Here is a 23,765-nt window from a genome sequence, read left to right on the forward strand (position 1 = left end):
TAGCCGTGAGGGTAGCAGGGGGAGCCGTATTCCGGTTACCTGTTGCCCGTGTTCACCTGGACTGGGGAGTGGGCGCTAGACACGTGGATGTTGGGGTTATGAAAGACTTGCCCGCTGATGTGCTTCTTGGTAATGATTTGGCCCCTTTGGTTTCGGCCTATGCTCCAATGGGTCCCTTGGACGTTAACCCAGTGACTACTCGCTCTCAGACCCGTGCCTCTGGAACCAGCCCACCTGCCGAGGAGGCCCAGGTAAGACCCTTTTCCCCGACTGACACCTTAGCTCAGACCCCCTTACGTTGGGATTCCCCAGAGGAGTTTGGGAGGGAAACCCGGGCAGATCCTACCTTACAAAAGTACAGGGACAGAGCAGACGCTGGAGAAGAAGGGATAGACGGAGAGCGGTATAAGTGGGTGGGGGACAGGCTATACAGAATCCCGAAACCTTCCCAGAAAAAGATAGCCCCTCCGCAGAACCACCAGCTGGTGGTACCCGCGAAATACCGGCAGGAGCTTCTGCGGATAGGGCACGATGTCCCTTTAGCAGGACATCTAGGGTCACGACGCACAGCCTATAGGATCTCCCAGAATTTCTTTTGGCCCAACTTCAACCAGGCTGTGCGGATATATTGCAGTACTTGTGACACATGTCAACGGGTAGGAAAACGGGGGGACCACCCTAAGGCTAAACTATCAGCGATGCCTATTATAGGGGAGCCCTTTTCCCGCATAGCTGTTGACATTGTGGGTCCACTGGCCAGGGCTAGTCCATCAGGCAAGAAGTATATTCTTACTGTAGTGGACTATGCCACTCGCTATCCAGAGGCAGTAGCGCTGTCGAACATAGAGGCAGAGACAATTGCTGATGCCCTGGTGAGGATTTTTACCCGGGTTGGGTTCCCTAAAGAGATCCTCTCCGACCAGGGAACCCAATTTACTGCGGTGCTCACCCAGCAGCTGTGGAAAGTATGTGGCATTAAACCCTTGCTTAGCTCGCCTTACCATCCACAGACTAACGGTCTCTGCAAGCGTTTTAACGGTACCCTCAAGCAGATGCTGAGGACCTTTACGGACACTTGCAGGGACTGGGAGAGATTCTTGCCGCACCTTCTGTTTTCATACCGGGAGGTGCCCCAGGAATCTACTGGGTTCTCCCCTTTTGAGTTACTGTATGGGAGACGGGTCCGCGGACCCCTAGATCTCATCCGGGGACACTGGGAAGGGGAGACCGAGCAAGAAGGGACCCCCATAGTACCATATGTTCTGGAACTTCGGGACCGCATGGAGAAACTGTCCCTGATGGTAAGGGAGAATCTCCAGGCGGCCCAGGGGAAACAGAAGAGGTGGTACGATCAGGGTGCCCGACAGCGAGCCTTCCAGGTGGGGCAAAAAGTATTAGTGCTCAAACCTGTGAAGGCCAACAAGATGCAAGCCTCTTGGCAAGGCCCGTACAGGATAGTGGCGCAGATCTGCGATACTACCTATTTGATAGCCAGCTGTTCCGACGAAAGGGTCCAGAGATCCTTTCATGTGAACATGCTGAAAGAGTATCAAGAACGACCTGAGAACATTGCAGCTGTATGTGCCCCAGCTGCAGATGACCCGGAGAATTTGTCTCTCCCTGATCTATTAGAAAGGGACCCCCAGACTGACCTCACCTCCCTCGTACAGTTAGGAGACAGGTTAAACCCCACAGAAAAGATCCAAGCGAAACAGTTGTTATGGGAGAAGCAAGCAACTTTTTCCCAGGAGCCAGGTTACACCCACCTCGCTATACACAAGGTAGAGACCCCCGGACAGACCCCTTACGACAGCCGCCCTACCGTATCCCTGAAGCAGTCCGAGATGGAATGCGGAAGGAGATACAGGAGATGACCCAGCTTGGGGTCATCGAACCCTCTGACAGCCCTTGGGCTTCACCTGTAGTCCTAGTACCGAAGAAAGATGGGACCACCCGGTTCTGTGTGGACTACAGGCGACTCAACGAGCGGACTACCACTGACGCCTACCCGATGCCCCGGGTAGACGAATTATTGGATCGTATTGCCAGGGGACGTTATCTGACCACCATAGACCTATGTAAGGGCTACTGGCAGATTCCCCTGGCCGAGGATGCTATCCCCAAGTCGGCCTTCGTCACCCCATTCGGCCTGTACCAATTTAGGGTCATGCCTTTTGGGATGAAGAATGCCCCGGCTACTTTCCAACGGATGGTGGATAGACTCCTGGATGGCTTCCAAGAATTTGCCTGTGCATACTTGGATGACATAGCGATCTATAGTGGGTCCTGGGAGGAACACCTGGTACACATAGGGGTAGTGCTGGATAAGATCCGGGCCGCTGGCCTGACATTGAAGCCAGAAAAGTGCCATGTAGGTATGGCAGAGGTACTGTACCTGGGTCACCGAGTGGGATGTGGGAACCAGAGACCAGAGCCCGCCAAAGTAGAAGCGGTGGCTAACTGGCCCACACCCACTACTAAGACCCAGGTATTGGCCTTCTTAGGGACAGCGGGGTACTACCGACGTTTCGTTCCTGACTACAGCTCTATTGCTAAACCCCTGACAGATCTGACGAAAAAGAATTTGCCTAAGCAGGTCCTGTGGTCCCCGGCTTGTGAAGCTGCGTTCCAGGCACTGAAGCAAGCTCTCGTGAATGCCCCTATCTTGGCTGCCCCAGTCCCTAACAAACGCTTTCTCGTTCACACAGATGCTTCCATGTATGGACTGGGGGCTGTGTTAAGCCAAGTTGGGGAAGATGGAGGAGAGCATCCTGTCGCATACCTCAGCCGAAAATTACTACCCCGAGAAGTGAGTTATGCGGCAGTTGAAAAAGAATGTTTAGCCCTAGTCTGGGCATTGAAAAAGTTAAGTCCCTACTTGTATGGGCAAGAATTTTCCCTTGTAACAGACCATAACCCCCTTGTTTGGCTTAACCGGGTCTCAGGCGACAATGGGAGACTGCTGAGATGGAGCTTGGCATTACAACCGTACAATTTTACTATTAGCTACAGACCCGGTAAGCTGAACGGAAATGCGGATGGCTTATCTCGACAGACCGACATATCCACCACCTCGTAAGTCCGGACATCCCCAAGTTGACCCGCCACAGGGTCAAGCCGGGTCTGCCGGAGTGTTCCACAAGGGGGGAGCCGTGTGACGGAACCATCCGTCTGTCTAGTACTCTTGTGGATTCGGCTATTTTAGGCCATCCATCTAAAGGACTGATTTGGGATGTTATAAAGTATGTTTTACCGTTCCAGCCTGTTTTCCAGCCGTTCGCCTCGTTTCGCACGAACTCCCTGTCTAACATATGGGTGGCCGCCATCTTGGGACTGTTGCACGTGTTCGCGGCCATCTTGTGTACGAACAGCGGTGTTTGCCTGTGAACGCATGGAACTAAAAACGGATACCCAAACAGGCGAACACCGCTGAGACCTCCATACACCCAGAAGTTCGTGTTGGAACAACCGAACGACGAGCCATTCGGTAGTTACTTGTAATCAGCTATGGGGAATCCAGCGAACTCGGAGACAGTTGTGGATGCTAAGGATTTCGTGTGATTTTAACCGGTGAACGGAGACCGACTGCAGGGCCGAAACTTGTGGAACTCTTTTCGGCTAGAAGATCCGTGCAGTCGGTCTAAACTTCAATCGTCCATAACTCCCGAACCCCTTAACCGAATGGGCTAAGATTTGGACAGAGTGTTCCCCTAACCAAGACCTTTCAAACCCTGGTTTTGGGGTACATCCATAACTGGGGTGAATTGTTGTACAGTTTAATTGTGTTATGTGATTATCTGAGGGGAGGAGAGGTGGGGGTGTTACCCTGTGTATACTTGGTTATTTTCATCCTCCCCCTGGGAGTGCCCTGTGTGTGCCTTTTCCTAATAAAAAGCAGGCTGGATGTTCCAGTCCTCAGATCTTGTTTTGACCCTCAACACGGAGCTGCAGTCTCGTTATTGGGGGGATTCTTATTTACGCTCAAGGACTATTATTGGGAACTTATGCCGTTTGGTGGATATCGTTACTCGAGAGATTACTACTTCCCCTGGTTATGGTTCGTGGATTATACAGAATACGAACAAGGACTTGATACGGTGAGAGGGGAAGGTAGACTAAACAGTGACTTACTTATTAAGACAAAAAGGTGTCTTAACACAAGGAATCATTGGTTAACATTGATTGAGCACATAATTAAGTTAATGGATGTGTTTGCAGGGTTTGGTCTGTTCGGGAGGGAATATTTAGTGATATTTGGGGCTTTATATACTATTGTTATTTACTAGAAATATTCTTCTGCCCATTTGAGGCAATTAAAGGGACACTATAGTCACCAGAACAATTACAGCTTATTGTATTTGTTCTGGTGAGTTGATTCATTCCCTTCAGGCTTTTTGCAGTAAATACTGTCTTTTCAGAGTAAATGCAGTGTTTACATTACAGCCTAGTGATAACTCCACTGGTCACTCCTTAGATGGCTGCTAGAGGTGCTTCCTGGGGCAGTGCTGCACAGTGGGACTGACATTCAGTATCTCCTCCCTCTGCATGCAGACACTGAACTTTCCTCATAGAGATGCATTGATTCAGTTCATCAATCTGAGTAGATGCTTATTGGCCAGGGCTGTGTTTGACTTGTGTTGGTTCAGTCCCTGATCTGTCTCTTTGACAGTCTCAACCAATCCTATGTGAAAGCATTGTGATTGGGTCAGACCACCACTTCTGATAAAGTCAGCAGATAGCAGGCAGGTCAGGGGCAGAGCCAGCAGCTGCAGACTTGAATACAAGTAAGATTTAGAGAGGCAAGGGAGGAGCAGATGGGCTAAATTGTGGTTTACATGTTTGTGTTGTTGACCCTCTGGTGTTCCTTAAATTAATTGTCATTGTTCCTAAAGTGAGAATGGAAAGTGAATTTCAAATTGAAATCCAGGGTAGTCAAATCGAAAACATTGCTGACGTTTAACCAAAAAATCACTTTGAATTCTCAATAACCCTGTCAGTTTTCAAAGGTCTAGTTAGAGTGTCCATAAAATTACTGCATCTTGAGTGTTTAACATGAAATCTTTATGAAATGTTCATAATGACTGTGTCGGATTTTTACTGAAATTTCGACCCAGTCAAAAGATATATCATAAGATAAAGAAGAGACTACTTTGTCTTATGTGTTTTTCCTACGCTTGACCTAGCTTCACAAGAGGTGGAAAAATACTCTTTCTATAGAGGATCTTGCAGTCTTGTTGAATCATCCATAGACATCAGAGTTGTAGTCTTGTGGATGCCTGAGAGTACAGAGCTGATGTTGGCTCCTGGCAGATGATGTGCTAGGAGCTAAAAAGGACCCCACGAGGAACGGAATCAGGTAAGTTAAAACCTGATGCACCCTTTAGCCACCGGAATAAAAAGTGGTGAAATCGTTCTCAGGGATCTTGGCAAAATATACAAAGACCACAGAAGGTGTGTATAAATATCAGAAATAAAATTAATTTTACTATTATTTTCTATCAAAACTAACAAGCATTGAGTGGCCACGTGTCCCATATTTTAACAAATTATTATTATTTCTACCAGCCAGGCATACAAGAGGCTAGGACAAAGCAAAATACCATAATAACATTTTGGGTGTATTAACAGTTTATTATTTAGCCATGTACCCCATTATTTGTACAGGGGTGCCAATAACTTCTCCCATGATTCTCATGTCTTTTTTTAAAGGGTTTATTTGCTGCTGATTGGAAAACTGAACGGCAAAATTAGGCTGTAGCTATACCGGAGAATTTCTACAGATCATATATTTTAGTTTAAATTGTGTAAATTGGTTTTAAATTTACAAAATTGACTATTTAGTGAATAAGGCATATTGTGCTCTCACAGTGAGGGTACAAGTCACCTTCCTAATTGGTTTTGGACCCAAAAGTATACAGAAATATAGAAATTGATAATACTAAATATTGTCCTCTGTATGGTTCTAAGGGTTTTTATTTACTGACTTACATTAACATCAGCAAAAAGCGTACTGTAATAGTTTTTACAAACGAGAGTAAAGTGGCAAACGTTTGTTAGTGGGGATTTTTTCTTAACGACTTTTCATACAATTCATTTTTTGTTCATTTTTTTATTATTATGAATAAAATTCTAAGGCTGGAATAATTATTATTATTTTTTTTTTTTTAAATCTGCTTAAAGTTAGTAAAATCGGGCTACGCACCTCCATCAATCATGTGAACTGATCACGCATTACTAGTGCAATGGTACAGAGAGCCTCTAAAATTGGAAGAACGGATTTATAATCACAATAATTTTTTAACCAGTTACCTAGCACGTACACAGTAATTACATAGTGATTTCAAGCGACTCTCTGCAGCTCCTTTGAACTGATTACAATAAACTCTCTCTTCCTAGCTAAGTCCTGCTGATCTATAATTATAGAGCTATTTTGCCAAGAGGCATTCTTAATAATTTTTGTTTGAATCCTTGGGGGGAAAGATACCTTTATTACGTTGATAGCAATGTGGTAGGTGAAATGTGTTTAAATTAAAAGTGTATTTGTTATTAAAATGGAACATACCTTTTTTTTAGCCTTTAATCCTATTTATTTTATGTAATTGATGTTTTGATTATTCAATGTGTTCACTCTGTCCGCTGCTAAATTGAAGGGATGCTCTTAGCACCAGAACCACTATAGTTTAATGCAGTGTTTATGGTGTTGAGCAACTGTCGCTGCAGTCTCTTCAATGCAAACACTGCATCTTCTGAGTATAGGCAGTGTTTACATTCCTCCCTAAAGACACCTACAGTGACTGTCAGTCAGACAGCCACTAGAGGTGCTTCCTATTGTGCATGCTGTGCACGGAGGTGCTGAATGCTCCCCGTAAAGTTGCCTTGGGACAATGCATCTCTATGATGAAATGCTTATTGGCGCAGTAGGCTGAGATCATCAGTAATGGTTATCTCAGCCAGGGGAGGAGCTGCATGAGCAACACCAGCATGTCATGGGTCGTAAGATAAGTAAAACAGCTTTATGTAACTATTACAGAAGCTAAACTGTTAGGGGTACATCTACCGTTAAATGTAAATGTTCCAAAAAAACAAAAAAAAAGTGTGCTTTTAAATATGTTTCTAACACGGACAACCCCCATCACACTCAAACAGTTGTCATAAAACATTGATTACCACTCCCATAGCACACACACACCCTCCTTTAACTGCACACATGCAGGCTACACTCCAAAAAATGTATCAGGCCCACCTCTTACGACCTCAATAACCTTTAACACAAGTTCCTGTCTTCTGTCATAATGCCACCATCATCTAATATCAGTGTATCTGTCTCTCTTATCATCTAGTTTAAAAACGGCAGATTCTACAGTTTAAACTAAAGGGATACTATAGTATTAGGAATACAAACCTCTAAAACGGCAATGTTTTACATTGCAGGACCAAGTGAGACAGGAACACAGCACCCAGAACACTTCAATGAGCTGGAGAGGTCTGGGGAATATAGTGTGCCTTTAATATAATCAATTGAACTTTTTGCACACACTTAATGGAATATGGTAGTCTGAATCCATAATCATATATTTTAGTTTTTGTTCAATTTTTTTTGTTTTTTGTTTTAGTAGTTGATAAGTTGTATTTTATTCAGTTTGTTCATTCCAACTTTATGGAAAATCTGTGATACTTTTTATGTTTTTTTTTGCAAATGAAAAATGCATATATATCAGTTTAGATCAGGCTTCCCCAAACTTCAGCCCTCCAGATGTTGCTGAACTACAACTCCCGTGATTCTCAGCCTATTTCATTCGTAGAGTCATGGGAGTTGTAGTTCAGCAACATCTGGAGGGCCGAAGTTTGGGGAAGCCTGGTTTAGATGGTTTCAGACATTTTCATTATGTAATGAAATATGTCCGAAATCATCAGAAACCATCATAGAAAAATCCCCTGAAAACACGCGTTACATGTTGGTTGGAATTTGTTTGAGATGAAAAATACTGCTGATTTTTTTGGGCATTGCTTTGGAAAAGTAATTAAATGCGAACCCGCTAGTATAAGGAAAAAATAAAATAAAACGGTGTTTGTTTTTATATCAATTTAAATTATATTATATTCCAAGTGCAGCTGCTAGTCATTCCTAATGCCCTGTCTGGTATTTATTAATCTAATCCTATTATTAGGAAACCAAAATACACATTGGGAGCACGTAGTCCCCCTGGACATATTCATATAAGAGCTGTGATTATTTTTCAGAAGACAAAGCATTTTGTATAATTGTAACATAGAGAAGTCTATTCGCAGAGCAAATATGTTAAAACAAATTGTTTGTTATATACTTATAGAAAATATATAATAATGGCAAATATTAACTAACTTCACAGTATATCAGGTCTTGCACTCATTTTTTTTCTGTTTTAAGGTTGAGCAAGTGATTGCTTAACATTTCACAATACATGCTCTAAATAAATCTGCAAGGCTTCTGGTAAATGGGAGCAAATTATGCATGCAAGGAAATGCAGAAATTAATTAAAAATCAGCCGGTCACATAACAGCACCAGTGCAACCAACCTCCTCTAAAGACAATATACATGGAAAAACAGATCAAGTATATTTAAAGAAACAGTAAAATGTAGTATTTATAATATGACCGACTGCAAGACAACAGGACAAAAAAGTTGTTAGAACATATGAAATAGAGAACATCACATACACAAAATACATACACATGGTTCTCAAATACCTCCAATAAATAGTAACCATAATCATATGAAATCTTTGCATCTTATTATTACTTGAAAGCACTCAGAAAACTACTGTCCCTCAAAAAACACTGCATTAAAATAGTGTTTAGACCTGCATTATGTCACCCAGAACTGCTAACACTGAGTCACATGAGCAGGGGCTGAGAGGGGGGGACAGGAGCTGAGAGGGGGCAGGAGCTGAGGAGGGGACAGGAGCTGAGAGGGGGGGACAGGAGCTGAGAGGGGGACAGGAGCTGAGGGGGGACAGGAGCTGAGAGGGGGGGACAGGAGCTGAGAGGGGGACAGGAGCTGAGGGGGGGCAGGAGCTGAGGGGGGGACATGAGCTGAGGGGGGGAAGGAGCTGAGAGAGGGGAACAGGAGCTGAGGGGGGGACAGGAGCTGAGAGGGGGGACAGGAGCTGAGGGGGGGCAGGAGCTGAGGGGGGGCAGGAGCTGAGAGGAGGGACAGGGGCTGAGAGGGCAGGGACAGGAGCTGAGGGGGGACAGGAGCTGAGAGGAAGACAGGAGCTGAGAGGGGGGGACAGGTGCTAAGGGGCGGACAGGAGCTGAGAGGGAGGGACAGGGGCTGAGAGGGCAGGGACAGGAGCTGAGAGGGGGACAGGAGCTGAGAGGGGGGGACAGGAGCTGAGAGGGGGACAGGAGCTGAGAGGGGATAGGAGCTGAGGGGGGCGGACAGGAGCTGAGGGGGGGACAGGAGCTGAGAGGGGTGGACAGGAGCGGAGGGGGGACAGGAGCTGAGGGGGTACAGGAGCTGAGGGGGGGGACAGGAGCTGAGAGGGGGGGGCAGGAGCTGAGAGGGGTGAACAGGAGCTGAGAGGGGCAGACAGGAGCTGAGGGGGGACAGGAGCTGAGGGGGCGGACAGGAGCTGAGGGGGGACAGGAGCTGAGGGGGGACAGGAGCTGAGGGGGGACAGGAGCTGAGAGGGGGGGGCAGGAGCTGAGAGGGGGACAGGAGCTGAGGGGGGGCAGGAGCTGAGGGGGGGACATGAGCTGAGGGGGGGAAGGAGCTGAGAGAGGGGAACAGGAGCTGAGGGGGGGACAGGAGCTGAGAGGGGGGACAGGAGCTGAGGGGGGGGCAGGAGTTGAGGGGGGGCAGGAGCTGAGAGGAGGGACAGGGGCTGAGAGGGCAGGGACAGGAGCTGAGGGGGGACAGGAGCTGAGAGGAAGACAGGAGCTGAGAGGGGGGACAGGTGCTAAGGGGCGGACAGGAGCTGAGAGGGAGGGACAGGGGCTGAGAGGGCAGGGACAGGAGCTGAGAGGGGGGACAGGAGCTGAGGGGGCGGACAGGAGCTGAGAGGGGGACAGGAGCTGAGAGGGGGGGACAGGAGCTGAGAGGGGGACAGGAGCTGAGAGGGGATAGGAGCTGAGGGGGGCAGACAGGAGCTGAGGGGGGGACAGGAGCGGAGGGGGGACAGGAGCTGAGGGGGTACAGGAGCTGAGGGGGGGGACAGGAGCTGAGAGGGGGGGACAGGAGCTGGAGGGGTGAACAGGAGCTGAGAGGGGCAGACAGGAGCTGAGGGGGGACAGGAGCTGAGGGGGCGGACAGGAGCTGAGGGGGGACAGGAGCTGAGGGGGGACAGGAGCTGAGGGGGGGGGGCAGGAGCTGAGAGGGGTGGGCAGGAGCTGAGCAGGAAGCAGGAAGCGGGAGCCAGCAGCCAGCAGTCAGTGGAGTCGGCCGGCCTCTTCCTGATGATGTCAGGAGGAGCAGCAGTCCTGTGAGAAGAGCAGTGAAAGTCACGCCCCCTCCTCCTGACATCATCAGAAGAGGCCGGCCGACTCCACTGGCTGCAAGCTGCAGGGAGAGTGAGGCAAGTTGAAAAATTCGAGTCCATTCGGATTTTTCCTTTTTTTTGCTGGATGCGGGTGGCCCTAGGTTTAGGGCGGCCTGGGGGACAATTCCCCCCCGCCCCAGCCCATCCCTGATATACAGTAGTTCCAACATTGCAAGATTAGTATCGGAATAATATAACAGGCATAACTGTTTTTATCGCTAATTACTGAAAAATTAAGCTAGCACATCAGCATCATGGTTGTCTTAAACAGGGCCAATTGTATAGAAATGATGCAGGATATGCAGTGAGGGAAAAAAAGTGTTTGATCCCCTGCTGATTTTGATTGTTTGCCCACTGACAAAGAAATGATCAGTTTATAATTTTAAAGGTAGGTGTATTTTAACAGTGAGAGACAGAATAACAAAAAATAAAATCCAGAAAAAGACTTTTTTTAAAAAAAAGTTATCAATTGATTTTCATGTCAATGAGTGAAATAAGTATTTGACCCCTTCGACTTAGTACTTGGTGGCAAAACCCTTGTTGGCAATTACAGAGGTCAGACATTTCTTGCAGTTGGCCACCAGGTTTGCACACATCTCAGGAGGGATTTTGTCCCACTCCTCTTTGCAGAACCTCTCCAAGTCATTAAGGTTTCGAGGCTGAGGTTTGGCAACTCCAACCTTCAGCTCTCTATGGGATTAAGGTCTGGAGACTGGCTTGGCCACGTCAGGACCTTAATGTGCATTTTCTTGAGCCACTCCTTTGTTGCCTTGGCTCTGTGTTTTGGGTCATTGTCATGCTGGAATACCCATCCACAACCCATTTTCAATGCCCTGGCTGAGGAAAGGAGGTTCTCACCCAAGATTTGATGGTACATGGCCCCATCCATCGTCCCTTTGATGCGGTGCAGTTGTCCTGTTCTCTGAGCAGAAAAACACCCCAAAGCATAATGTTTCCACCTCCATGTTTGATGGTGGGGATGGTGTTCTTGGGGTCATAGGCAGCATTCCTCCTCCTCCAAACACAGCGAGTTGAGTTGATGCCAAAGAGCTTGATTATGGTCTCATCTGACCACAGCACTTTCACTCAGTTCTCCTTGGAATCATTCAGATGTTTATTGGCAAACTTCAGACACACCTGTACATGTGCTTTCTTGAGCAGGGGGACCTTGCGGGTGCTGCAGGATTTCAGTCCTTCACAGCATAGTGTGTTACCAATTGTTTTCTTGGTGACTATGGTCCCAGCTGCCTTGAGATCATTAGCAAGATCCTCCCATGTAGGTCTGGGCTGATTCCTCACCATTCTCATGATCATTGAAACTCCACAAGGTGAGATCTTGCATGGTGCACCAGACCGAGGGAGACAGTTATTTTGTGTTTCTTCCATTTGCGAATAATCGCACCAACTGTTGTCATCTTTTCACCAAACTGCTTTGCGATGGTCTTGTAGCCCATTGCAGCCTTGTGTAGCTCTACAATTTTGTTCCTGACATCCCTGAACAGCTCTTTAATCTTAGCCATGGTGGAGAGTTTGGAATCTGATTGATTGATTGATTGCTTCTGTGGACAGGTGTCTTTTATACAGGTAACAAGCTGGGATTAGGAGCACCCCCTTTAAGAGAGTGCTTCTAATCTCAGCTAGTTACCTGTATAAAAGACACCTGGGAGCCAGAAATATTGCTGATTGATAGGGGAATTCAATACTTATTTCCCTCATTGACATGCTAGTCAATTTATAACTTTTTTGAGATGTGTTTTTCTGGATTTTCTTTTTATTATTCTGTCTCTCACTGTAAAAATACACCTACCATTAAAATTATAGAATGAAAATGTCTTTGTCAGTGGGCAAACTTTCAAAATCAGCAGGGGATCAAATACTTTCCCCCCTCACTGTATATAGGAGCAGGTGTTATGTTAGTGTAACACCCATTATGATGTAACACCTCTATGATGGTGGCAACATCCGTGCAGGACAGAGGTAAGTAGAATCTTAACTCATAAAGCTATGAAATTTAGAAATAATATTTTTATGTAGTATATTTATATATGATTTTTATGATATATTATATACCTGTTATTCATGATAGGGGCAATTTTTAATGCATTTATTTGTAGTTAATTTCTGTATTTTGTCTATAGTCTCCCATGTAGGCAATATAAATTATTATCCACAATTTAATCCAGCTAATGCCCATATCTATGAATAGAACATTCACCATTTTAATAATGGCTTTTTGAGATTCAGATTAAAGATTATTTCAATTTCCGCTAAAAACAAAATCACAGACATAGAAAGGCATTTACACATAATGTATTTATATTCTATTTTATCAACCACAAACACAATTGAGCATCAGTTACTGTTTATTTTCCAGTAAATTAAAGATTCTGGGTAGGAAATTGGTTTCTATTTGGGTAAACATGATACGTATATCTTCCATGACAGTTTAATTTCTACTCTACAAAAGACGCAAGAAGACCATTTAACGCAACCAGCAATTCTATCAGATACCCAATCTTTTACCATACATCGAATATATTAATGATGCACAGGATACAAAGGGAGATATTTACTTGGTAGACAATACAAACCACATCAGAAAAATCCATCTCCCAATTGCTAAAAATAGTCATCAAAGGGATTCCTGAGCCTACATCAGAAGGTCTCAGCTATGGAGTCCCAGAAGGACAGTCTTTTTTTCTGGATAACTTAATTACCTTTTTGTTGACTTTCTATCCTTCAAATGTCACAAGGATCACTTGAGAGATTGTTTTAATAAGAGAGTTGTGATATCCAAATAACCTTATGAGCTACAATCTGTTTTCAACCCAAACACAAATTAAAGGGATTCCAAAACACACACATATATAACACAGATAACAAATAACACAACACAATAACACAAATAAAAATAACACGTAACATATTATTTTAAACACATCTGGGATTTAATGGGTTAATACAAGTAAAGGATGCAAATTATATACTGTGATAAATGGGATTTTTTTAGCATTCCTAAAAGAGACTAATCTGTGTTTAAATCAGAGATGGAAAACCAGGTGGAAGAATAAAACACAAGGGACCCCTCATCAAATTGCCATTATTACCAGGGCATCCTGTAATGTCCTTATATATTCTGTGTTGTAACTTGTTGCTCTTCCTCTTTACAAATGTGAGTGTAATTCCTTTTCACAACAATTCCACAAGGACGTTCACCACTGAGTAGCTTGTGGTGCCTTTTTGTAGAGTACAGGAACATTTAAAGGTACCCTCTGGACACCATAACTACTTAATCCCAATTATTTTGCGATGGTAAGAGGAGTTCCCAGGTATCATCTGACCTGAGGGTTAAACCAATAATAGTTTAACTCCAATGTCTGCTAGCCGGTGCCCGAACCTGCATCAATCATCATGAGTCAGGAAGCCTTGAATAGGATGATAGGATGAGAGAGTCAGGTGAGAGCGTCAGCTTGCATTCTCAGCCTATGACTGGCTTCCCAGTAAGAAATGTGAGCATCAGCTGACCCTCTCAGCCTACCAGTGGTGCCTGATGAAGCCTTGGACTTTGAGAAGAAGAGTGGGGTCAGAGCGTTTGGGTGCCGGCATATAACCTTTGATGTTAAACTATTTTTTTAGAGTTTACCCCTTTTTGGTAAGACAGACCTTTTCGCACCATAACATCTTAATTGTGGTCAAGTTGTTATAGTTCTCAGATTGTCCATCTAAGTAGGAATATTCTTGATTCTGAAGAAAAGTATAATTGTAAGTAAACGCTAAAATTCACTGAAATGACTGTCAAGAAAATCATTTGTGTGCACTATCTTGGAAAGAGCAATTGCAACTTAATTTTAGAGTGGTTGATAAATTAAGATGTAACAGTGACATGGCACAGGAGTACAGTCAACTGGGAGATCTTCTGAGTCCACAGACTCACTCGAATGCATGACCGCTCCTGGGACTCATAAAATAATAACTACCCATAATGGAGAGGCTGGCGTCAGAAATGACGCCAGAGCGACGCACAGAGTCACAGTATGTGGCACGCCGGTGCCGAATTGGAGCAGCAGCAGCAAGTAACATGATACTAACCAGGTTGTTTTACCCCATTCTGTAGCTTTAGAAAAGGTCTGAAAGCTTTAAAACAAAAAAAAAAGAATTTACTATATGTCACAGAGTTTTATCCAATAAGTAAATATGTGAGTTGTTTTCTTCTTAAAAATACAATTCTATGTCTACATACACAAACACAAAATAAAACTCATAACAAGAAAACACAGAGACAAACAGACACACAAACAGACAAGTTGAGAGGGGGGTCAATAATTTAGACTAATGAATGGATGGACAGACAAGTAGACTGATGAAAGGCCAGAAAGACGGACAGACAAGTAGATGGATAGACAGACAGACAAACACACAGAGTGACCAATAACGAACTGCATATACAATTCTTATACTTTCCTGCAATCTTAGATTTCACAACTTACACAATACGGTTACATTATCAACAACAACTACAATTAAAGCCAATTATTAGTACTATAATTGTGTAGTACTGGATGGGCTGTCATAAAATGTTCTACAGGTGAATGATGTGCAAATTGCATTCTGTTTTTATAAGACATGCCAGCGATTACTTTCAAGTGCTTTGTAAATGTAAGTACAGTGAAATGCCACACAGTAAGTATAATTCATTGCAATGGGGTAATAGACTTCAACTTACTAAATGTGTATCATTTGTTTGTAACAAAAATGTTTCAGCAGCACTCGATGGAAGTACCTTGCAGATCATCGATTATAGCTCAAATCGCTTGAATAAGATTTTTTTTAAATTAATTTTTAAGATTAGTTATTTTTTCTCCCTTGTTATTTCTTTTTTTTAATCAAATATTTTCTGTATTTTGGAGCGTAAAACATTGTATATTTGTCATCTGTAATGAGTCCCTCCCCACCAACACACACACACTCACACACTCACACACACACACACTCACACACACAACACACACACACACTCACACACACACACTCACACACAAATTTAAAATCCCCAACTGGGTAAAAATGATCTTGTTAAAGAAGCACATTAATTTTTTTTCGTAGAAAAAGCCAAAATTTGTAAAACAAATGAGAAAATTCATGTGAAACAGAAATGGGAATTTTATTCTGTCCCTGTTGTCATTAAAATTCAATGAATTTCTAGATATTTTATAGTATTTCAATGAATAGACTCAATCTGCATTTACAGAACGTCTCCTTTTAAAGTTCCTAACGGTTTTATGGCACATTTTGCAGATTCAAAATATTAGAATCTGGTTTCTCAAGTATAGCTTTCTATGCATAAAAAAATAGACAATACTTTTTTTCTTGGGGATGCAGGTGTATTTTTGTAAGTTTTCTGAGATACATGAAAAAATACATTTAAGAAAAAAAATTGGATGCCAAAATATACAACAAAGAGGCGAATATTACTTTATGGATAAAATAATGCAGGTTCCCACCCATCCCCAACTAGCAAATGCAACCTTCACCTCGCAAACCGTATAATACCATGACATTACGAACACATCTACACCACATTAATTTTATAATTACGTTGCGCAACTTTCTCTGCGCCATTATCCAAAATGCTCCATGAAATGCTTCTGGCACATTTCAGACTCTGATTTTCTGGTTTAGTGATCGTGAATTAAAATATCAAGATTGGTTTTCTATCTATCTATCAGCGCATCTTTTATAACATTCCCTTCTCGTCCTAGGCACACATTTTTTTTTATATTCCATTTTGATTGCAGTACATCTTGCTCTACAACGATAAAGTAGAAGTATCATTTTTATAATAGAGATCGTGCTTGAAGAATACAACAGAAAGTGCTTTTTACAAAATCATACTCACTAGGGCATTATTTCACACTAAATGAAAGAATGTGCTTCTTTGCAGAAGGAGGCAATGAAGCATAGTATGCTTAAAGCTAAAACTGAATCACAATGGTGAAAGTTACCACTCAACTAACTTGAGTCCTTCTCATTGTCATTCACAGACACATCTGAAGTATTTCCCTTCGAGGTTAAAGAAAGCCAAGGTAACGCAGCTGTATTATGCGCTTAGTAAATTTAAATATAGAGGGTGGGTGGGGGGGGCGGAATTCTAACCCCGTCTATGACGTACAAAGTGCATTGTAGGTACGAAGATTAAATCAGCTCTTTAACAGAACATCCTGAAATGTTGCAAATAGAGGTTGGGGAGTTCAAGGGCTTTGGGATAAAATGTAACAAGTTACTAAGATTTGTATGATGTATAAATCTTTTTTTTTGTGTCATAGTCCATTCTAGATATAAGTCACTTTTTTCATCTTTTTTAGGTGGTCAGAACACGCGGCCAGAATGCTAATAAAATTGTTTTCAGAAATTGGTTTGACTAAAATACATCAAATGTACTGATTTAAAATGAGTTCTTGAAATATGCAAATCAGAACTGGTTAGGCATAGACCCACAGTTGTTGAAGAACTAGTTTGGTCCTTAAGGGGTTAAAGATTCATTGATAAACTTGACTCCAGTGTTATAAATAAATACTATTATCTATAAAACTGGAGAGTTTTAAATACTGAGAAATACGCACATCAAGTGGAAGGCATAAACTGTCCTACACCTGTTGCATTGAAAAAGGGCTAAGTGGATAACCAGGGCATAACCCTACAATACAAATATAGAAAAGTAATGAGAGCTGGTCTCAGAAAAAGACTGGTACCAAGACTCACAATGTTACCACTATATATGCTGAGGCCCCATGTGTAGCGCAAGTTGTTATTAAATGGCCATGACCTATAGTCATGCCACAAAAGTAAAAAGAACAACAGATAAACACTTAATTGTGATAGTGTCACACACAGTGAAAATCAAAAAGTGATTTCAAAGGGAACCAATAACTTTCAAAGCCGTACATAGGGTAATGAAACACTGCATGTAGTATTTAGTGGACTGGAGGTAGATTTTAGCATGGGATATTTGTAACCAAAAGATGTCTGAGTGGCCAGATTCTCAACCCTTTTCTAGATGCATATTACTTACTGTTGGAAAGCACATGAAAAGTTCTGCCTTGCAGCATTTAGTATCCATGTGTTGCATGAGAGACAAACTTTCAGTTCTGCCCTGGAGCAGGTTCCCCCATAACCTGGCTGTTTGATTCAAAAACAATGTAGCCAGGTTGCACAGTATCACTTAGTAGTAAAAGAAAATGTAGCGTCCACTCGATGCGCTCAAATGGGTCTTTCTCAAGAGCATTGAGGACCTCAACATCTGTAGTGGTAACATTGTGAGTCCGGGTACCAGTCTTTTTATGAGACCAGCTCTCATTTCTTTTCTAGAGTTTTAAATACTATTTAGATCTAGGCCAGGGGTCCTCAAACTTCGGCCCCCCAGATGTTGCTTAACTACAACTCCCATGATTCTTTGAATTACATAGATAGCCAGAGAATCATGGGAGTTGTAGTTCAGCAACATCTGGGGGTCCGGAGTTTGAGGACCCCTGATCTAGGCCCTCCAGCTTTACTGAAAAAAATGTGCTTACCCCTAATCCATTTGTGAGAGAGTCTCCTCACTGCAGCTCCAGTAATGAGCTATATGCCCATCCAATGCTTCTAATACAGAGCCATCGGAAGGAAAGGGCAGATGTGAGTCTATTGCTGCACTTTGCAGGTAATGCTTCTTACAGAGAAGCATTGAAAATGATGCTTCTCTATGGGAAGCCATCACTTCTGCCTTGACCAAGTGATCAGGGCAAGCTAGATAGAGCACACTCCTGAATGTCTGGATCCAACCCAGAAGCTTTATAAAAAGATATGTCTTTAACCCCTTAAGGACACATGATATGTGTGACATGTCATGATTCCCTTTAATTCCAGAAATATGGTCATTAAGGGGTTAAATTGGCACTTTTATTAAGTAAGGAAGAAGGGTCTGAAGAGCTTTAGAGGTTTGGAATGTTCATTTCAAAATTAAAGACAAAGTCAATCAGCTTCGTTTTGGACATATTTCATGAGATGTTAAATCATTTCCAGAGTTATGTCCATCTTTTTGCTAACTCTAGTTATTGAACAAAAGGCAACGAGAGGACATCCAATGACCTTTTGTGTACAGAGAAAGGATTGGGGGCACACCGAGACCTGCATTTTGCATGAAAGGTGGTGCCACAGTGACCAAACTTCATACATGAAAAAAATAGTTGCGACGCACTCAGACTACAAAAACTACAACACAAAGAAGGCTTCTAAATTTCATATCTAAGAATAAATATGGGGATTTAGAAGCCTTCTTTGTGTTGTATTTTTTGTAGTCTGAGTGCGCCGCAACTATTTTTTTCATGTATGAAGTTTGGTCACTGCGGCAGCACCTTTCATGCAAAATGCAGGTCTCGGGTGTGCCCCCAATCTTTTCTCTAAACCTAGTATATTTGGAATTCAGACCAGATTCCTTTGGGGTTAAGCACCCTGCCCAGCCCCACATCCCCTGTTTCAGAGGCCCCTTTAGAGGTGGCCACAGGTGTGTGTATATATAGGAGGAGTTTTCAAAAGTCAGGTCACTTTTATTATTTTCTCCATTCAACACAGATATCATCTGCAATAGTGAGTATATTCATTCTAGCACTAACACTTTAATTGTTTCATTTTAACACTGTTTTTAATTGCTTTCATCACTTTATTTTTGTATACTCACTTTGCTCTTACAAGGATTTAATTCAATACACTTTATTTTTAACACTAGTACTATTTAATTTGTCCCCCACATTTTAGCGTAGGACCCACCAACATTGGGGTACTTTGAAAGCACTGGTGGGCTTAACATCATATGGCCATATGGTGGAACTAAATCCCCATATTTATTCTTAGATAGGCAATTTAGAAGCCTTCTTTGTGTTGTATTTTGTAGTCTGAGTGCGCCACCACTATTTTTTTCATTCATTGACCTTTTGTCAGTTTACAAGCTTTTTCAAAACCAGCAGAGATCATTGCTCAGGTGATCATTGCTCAGGTCCAAAAAGTTCACAGAATCTGGGCAGATTTTACGAACCACGATAATTGAATGAATAATTATGCACATATTCTACATATCTTGCAAATCTGGCAAGCTAATTAAAATAATCACGCATAAACCAAATATTTACAATGGAACGCACACACAAACGCAGACATATCTCAGTGCATTTTTGCATTAAGACAATCTCTAAAACATCCAAATATTAGTGTTTCCTATAAAATCTCCAATCGTATATATGCCTTCTTGTTTAATCTCGTTGCAGCAGATTTTTGTGCATGCAGATCTTTCATAAATATTTAAATCTGCTACGTGCAGATAATTCCGAGGCTAATTTAGCATATTTTTGTTAACTCTGCTGGGATAACTCATGCATATCCTATTAAATATGACCTGTGGACCTGGCTTTATACAGACAAAACTCGAATCCAATCAAAGATTAATTTTATAGTTGAGCCATGCTGTATATTAGTAAATATTACATCTGTGTGCAGCTTAAGTATAATGTTTGCAATCTGAGATGTAATATTTGTAACAAATAGCCAACTACCGGTAAATTAAACGGACTACCACTTGTATTTACTTTTCTGGAGATCGGTGGTATTCATATGAACTTCAACTGCTTCAACTGCTACGTTATGCAGAATATATTGGTAAGTTTATAGTTAGTATGTATGGAGTGTATTTCGAATATCAATTAAAGCAGTTATACATGTGGATATCTACGCAGTTTCATCCCTTTCCTTTGAACTAGACAAAGTAGACATAGTAAAGTGGAGTGGACGGGAGTATAATTTATTAATGCTGGAAATGATATTAAGTTGTATGATCCCATGACTGCTTGGTTCTGTGCACAGGAGCTCCCTTATAGGAATGGGATTCTGTGGTCCTGGAGGAATCTGAGTGATTTCTTTGAGATTAATGTACAGTAGCAAACAGAGAATAACCGAGCTCCCGTGCTCTGTGAAGACCCGTCTGGTGTACTTCGGAATCCATCGTATTCTAATCAACATCAAGCAGCCCTGGTATTTCTGGGCAGTTGTTATTAAATAATGTAGTAATGTTCCTTGTTAGCTGGGTTGAGTAACGATTGGTTAGCTTCTTTTTTTTTTTTAATTGTTCAGAAGATTATTACAACAAACTGTAAAAGGGAAAGTGACCAAAAAAACTGCAAAGGTGGGAAAACTTTGTTTAGCGAGTCTCCTTAAAAATAGTAAGTTTTTGTTTATTTGTTGGTTTGGTTGATGTCTTATAGAGAAAGAGTACCCTGGGTGTTAAAACTTGATAGGATGCAAATAAAACCCTGAATACATTTTGGAGTGACTGTCTCTATAGTGACCTTTCCATGACCTATCTATCTACCCATCTATCTATCTACCCATCTATCTATCTACCCATCTATCTATCTACCCATCTATCTATGTACCCATCTATCTATCTACCCATCTATCTATCTACCCATCTATCTATCTACCCATCTATCTATGTACCCATCTATCTATCTACCCATCTATCTATCTACCCATCTATCTATCTACCCATCTATCTATCTACCCATCTATCTATCTACCCATCTATCTATCTACCCATCTATCTCCCCGTCTATCTCCATCTATCGCCATCTATCTATCTCCATCTATCTCCATCTCTCTCTCTCCATCTCTCTCTCTCCATATTTTATTGAAAAATGGCTTAATAATTATAATCATCACTTACCAATGCTACATCTATATAATAAGTGTCTTAAAGATATATTTTTTAATACTTTAAGGCTTGTAAATGCATCTAAATATATCTAATCTAATCTCAACTCATATTATATATAATACCAATTGTTCATGGTGACATTTGCATCAAACTATTGATTTCTTATCTAATATACTTGAGTTGCATCTTGTAAATATATTTTTTTTAATTCAATTATTCTTTATTCTTGTATATTTGGCTTTGAAGCTCAAACACTAGTGCAAAGGGTTCCTACACAAATAAAATGTCCCTTTGTGAAGACACTATTGGTGGTATCATTATAATGGAAAAGAAGGATGGAGTACTAATCTCCAACACCGAGAAGATGCTTAGACTCCCATGAGGGTAGAGTATGGTTATATACTAGAAATGGGAAGAGAGAGGAGCAAAGCTGGACCTGCACTGTGTGCTACCTGCTGTCCATATTTTGTATTACTGTGCTTTATCTGACATGATAAAGCACAGTAGGAAACGTTCTCCCGCACACAATATATTTAGTGGGAGCCAGTTTTCTGTCACTATAGCGACCTGACTCCTGAACCTTTTTGAACTCTGTCTTCGGTGTAGTTTCCAAGATGCCAATTATAAGAAATGAATAAAACAAAAATGGACTTAGACAGCTGGTAACAGATAGACCACCGAATTAATTGACTATTCCCATAAAGGAAATACAAACAAAATTGCAATTTTCCCCAGGATACACAAAACACAAGACAAGATAATTGTATACATTGAGTGGATGGTACGGTGTATTTTAATCAATGCAGACTCTTTCTCTGCAAGATGAACGATAAGAGAATCATTCTGCTCCAGCAGCACTGGAGTTAACCCATAGAGACTTAGCCAGATAAAGTTAAATCTACCACAAGCTAATAATTTTGTAAATCCATCAGGCATCTCTTGGTCCTGCTTTACCAAAGGGCAAGATTGTGAAACACATTGCTCTGTATTCTGGAAAGGTCATCATGAATGAGGTATGTATTTGTAACTGACTGACTGTCATTGCTATAATTTCATGTAATTTCCTGATCCACTTCAATATGAAAGTCCCTCGCAAAAAACAAAGAAGGACTGAGATAACAGTTTACGGATTGCAGAAGCATCTGTGCCTCAAAATCCTTTATGAAATCTTTAAATAAAATAATACAATTTACACATCGTAACAGTAATAAATATCAAGCATTTATTATTTTTTCAAAGTCCTCAGAGTTTTGTTACTTTTTTTATTTTTATAATATTTGCTGCACCTGCTGAATCAATCTACTGATCTGTTTGACTGTCTGGACTGTCTGTCCATTTGTTTATTTATTCGGCCATCCGTCCGTCCATTCGTCCGTCCATTCGTCCGTCTGTATCTATTTCTCTATCTATCTCTCTATCTGACTTAAAAATTGTCTACATTTTTTACTACAATATTTCCTTTTGAAGGTACTGCCTAGAATCTTTGGCACAACAAATGATTGTGGGCAATATTTTACATGATGCTTAGGCAATTTAAACAACAACAACAAAAATCTTACAATAGAAATTAATCCTCCAGAGAGTGTAGGCTAAATGGAATTTTATTTCTAAATATCATTTGTTTCAATACTCACCCAAGTACAAACTCTTATCTATTTCTTTCTTACATAACTTTCTGTTGATTAAGTACTTTATTTAGCTATGTGTGTCATTGTTATGGTGTTTTACAGATATTAATTGGTGTATTTCTATACAATAATACTTATATAATATAAATGAGAATATTGGTAGAAATGTCACCTTTGAAAGATACATTTTGTTATTGCCCAGATGCTGCCCCTATGTTATTGACCCGCTCAATGCTACTCATTTTATCAGTCTTGACAAAAGACAAGAGACAACAAGTCAATGATAAAAATAATATGAATAGACCTTACTATGTGGTTTGATGAAATTCTTATTTTGGTTCTATGTTAGCAAGACACGTACATAATCAGCTGAAGTAATGCAAATATCACAATGTAAGCTCCAGTTACAAATCATAACCAATGTTATTTTCATGGTCTTTTGCGATCAATTAAATTATTCGAACACCTGTTGGCATAACAGCAGTTATTGTACCCCATACAAAATTCCTTACTGATCACATTTCTGTAGTTGGTAATTATTATTATTATTATTTGATTATTTATATAGCGCCATCAGATTCCGTAGCGCTGTACAATGGGCAAAGAGGGATTTATGAATTTTAATATTTTCGTAGTTTGCCTTGTTTGGTGCATTTCCTTCTGATCACATATCCCTGGAGTAGGGAGTTAAGGGAGAACCTAAAATTAGATTGTTTTTCATTCAGTTATGCAATCTCACTAAGAACTGTGCACAGGTCCTGTGTCCCAAGGAACTGATTTTTACAACCTTCATTTTCAAAAAGTTAACATATGAGATATTCACAAGGTCAATAAAATGAATAAGATGGAATTGTCTTAATATTATACAGGCTTTGCTT

General features: G+C 41.6%; 1 protein-coding gene across 4 annotated transcripts in view; it reads right to left on the reverse strand.

The window, feature by feature from the left end:
• The window catches only part of GRID1 (glutamate ionotropic receptor delta type subunit 1), a 927,065-nt gene that overhangs the window by 705,211 nt on the left and 198,089 nt on the right, over positions 1-23,765 (reverse strand). The gene's annotated exons all lie outside the window — the stretch shown is intronic.

The sequence above is a fragment of the Pelobates fuscus genome, chromosome 10 (genome assembly GCF_036172605.1).
Source record: "Pelobates fuscus isolate aPelFus1 chromosome 10, aPelFus1.pri, whole genome shotgun sequence".
Classification (NCBI taxonomy): Eukaryota; Metazoa; Chordata; class Amphibia; order Anura; family Pelobatidae; genus Pelobates; species Pelobates fuscus.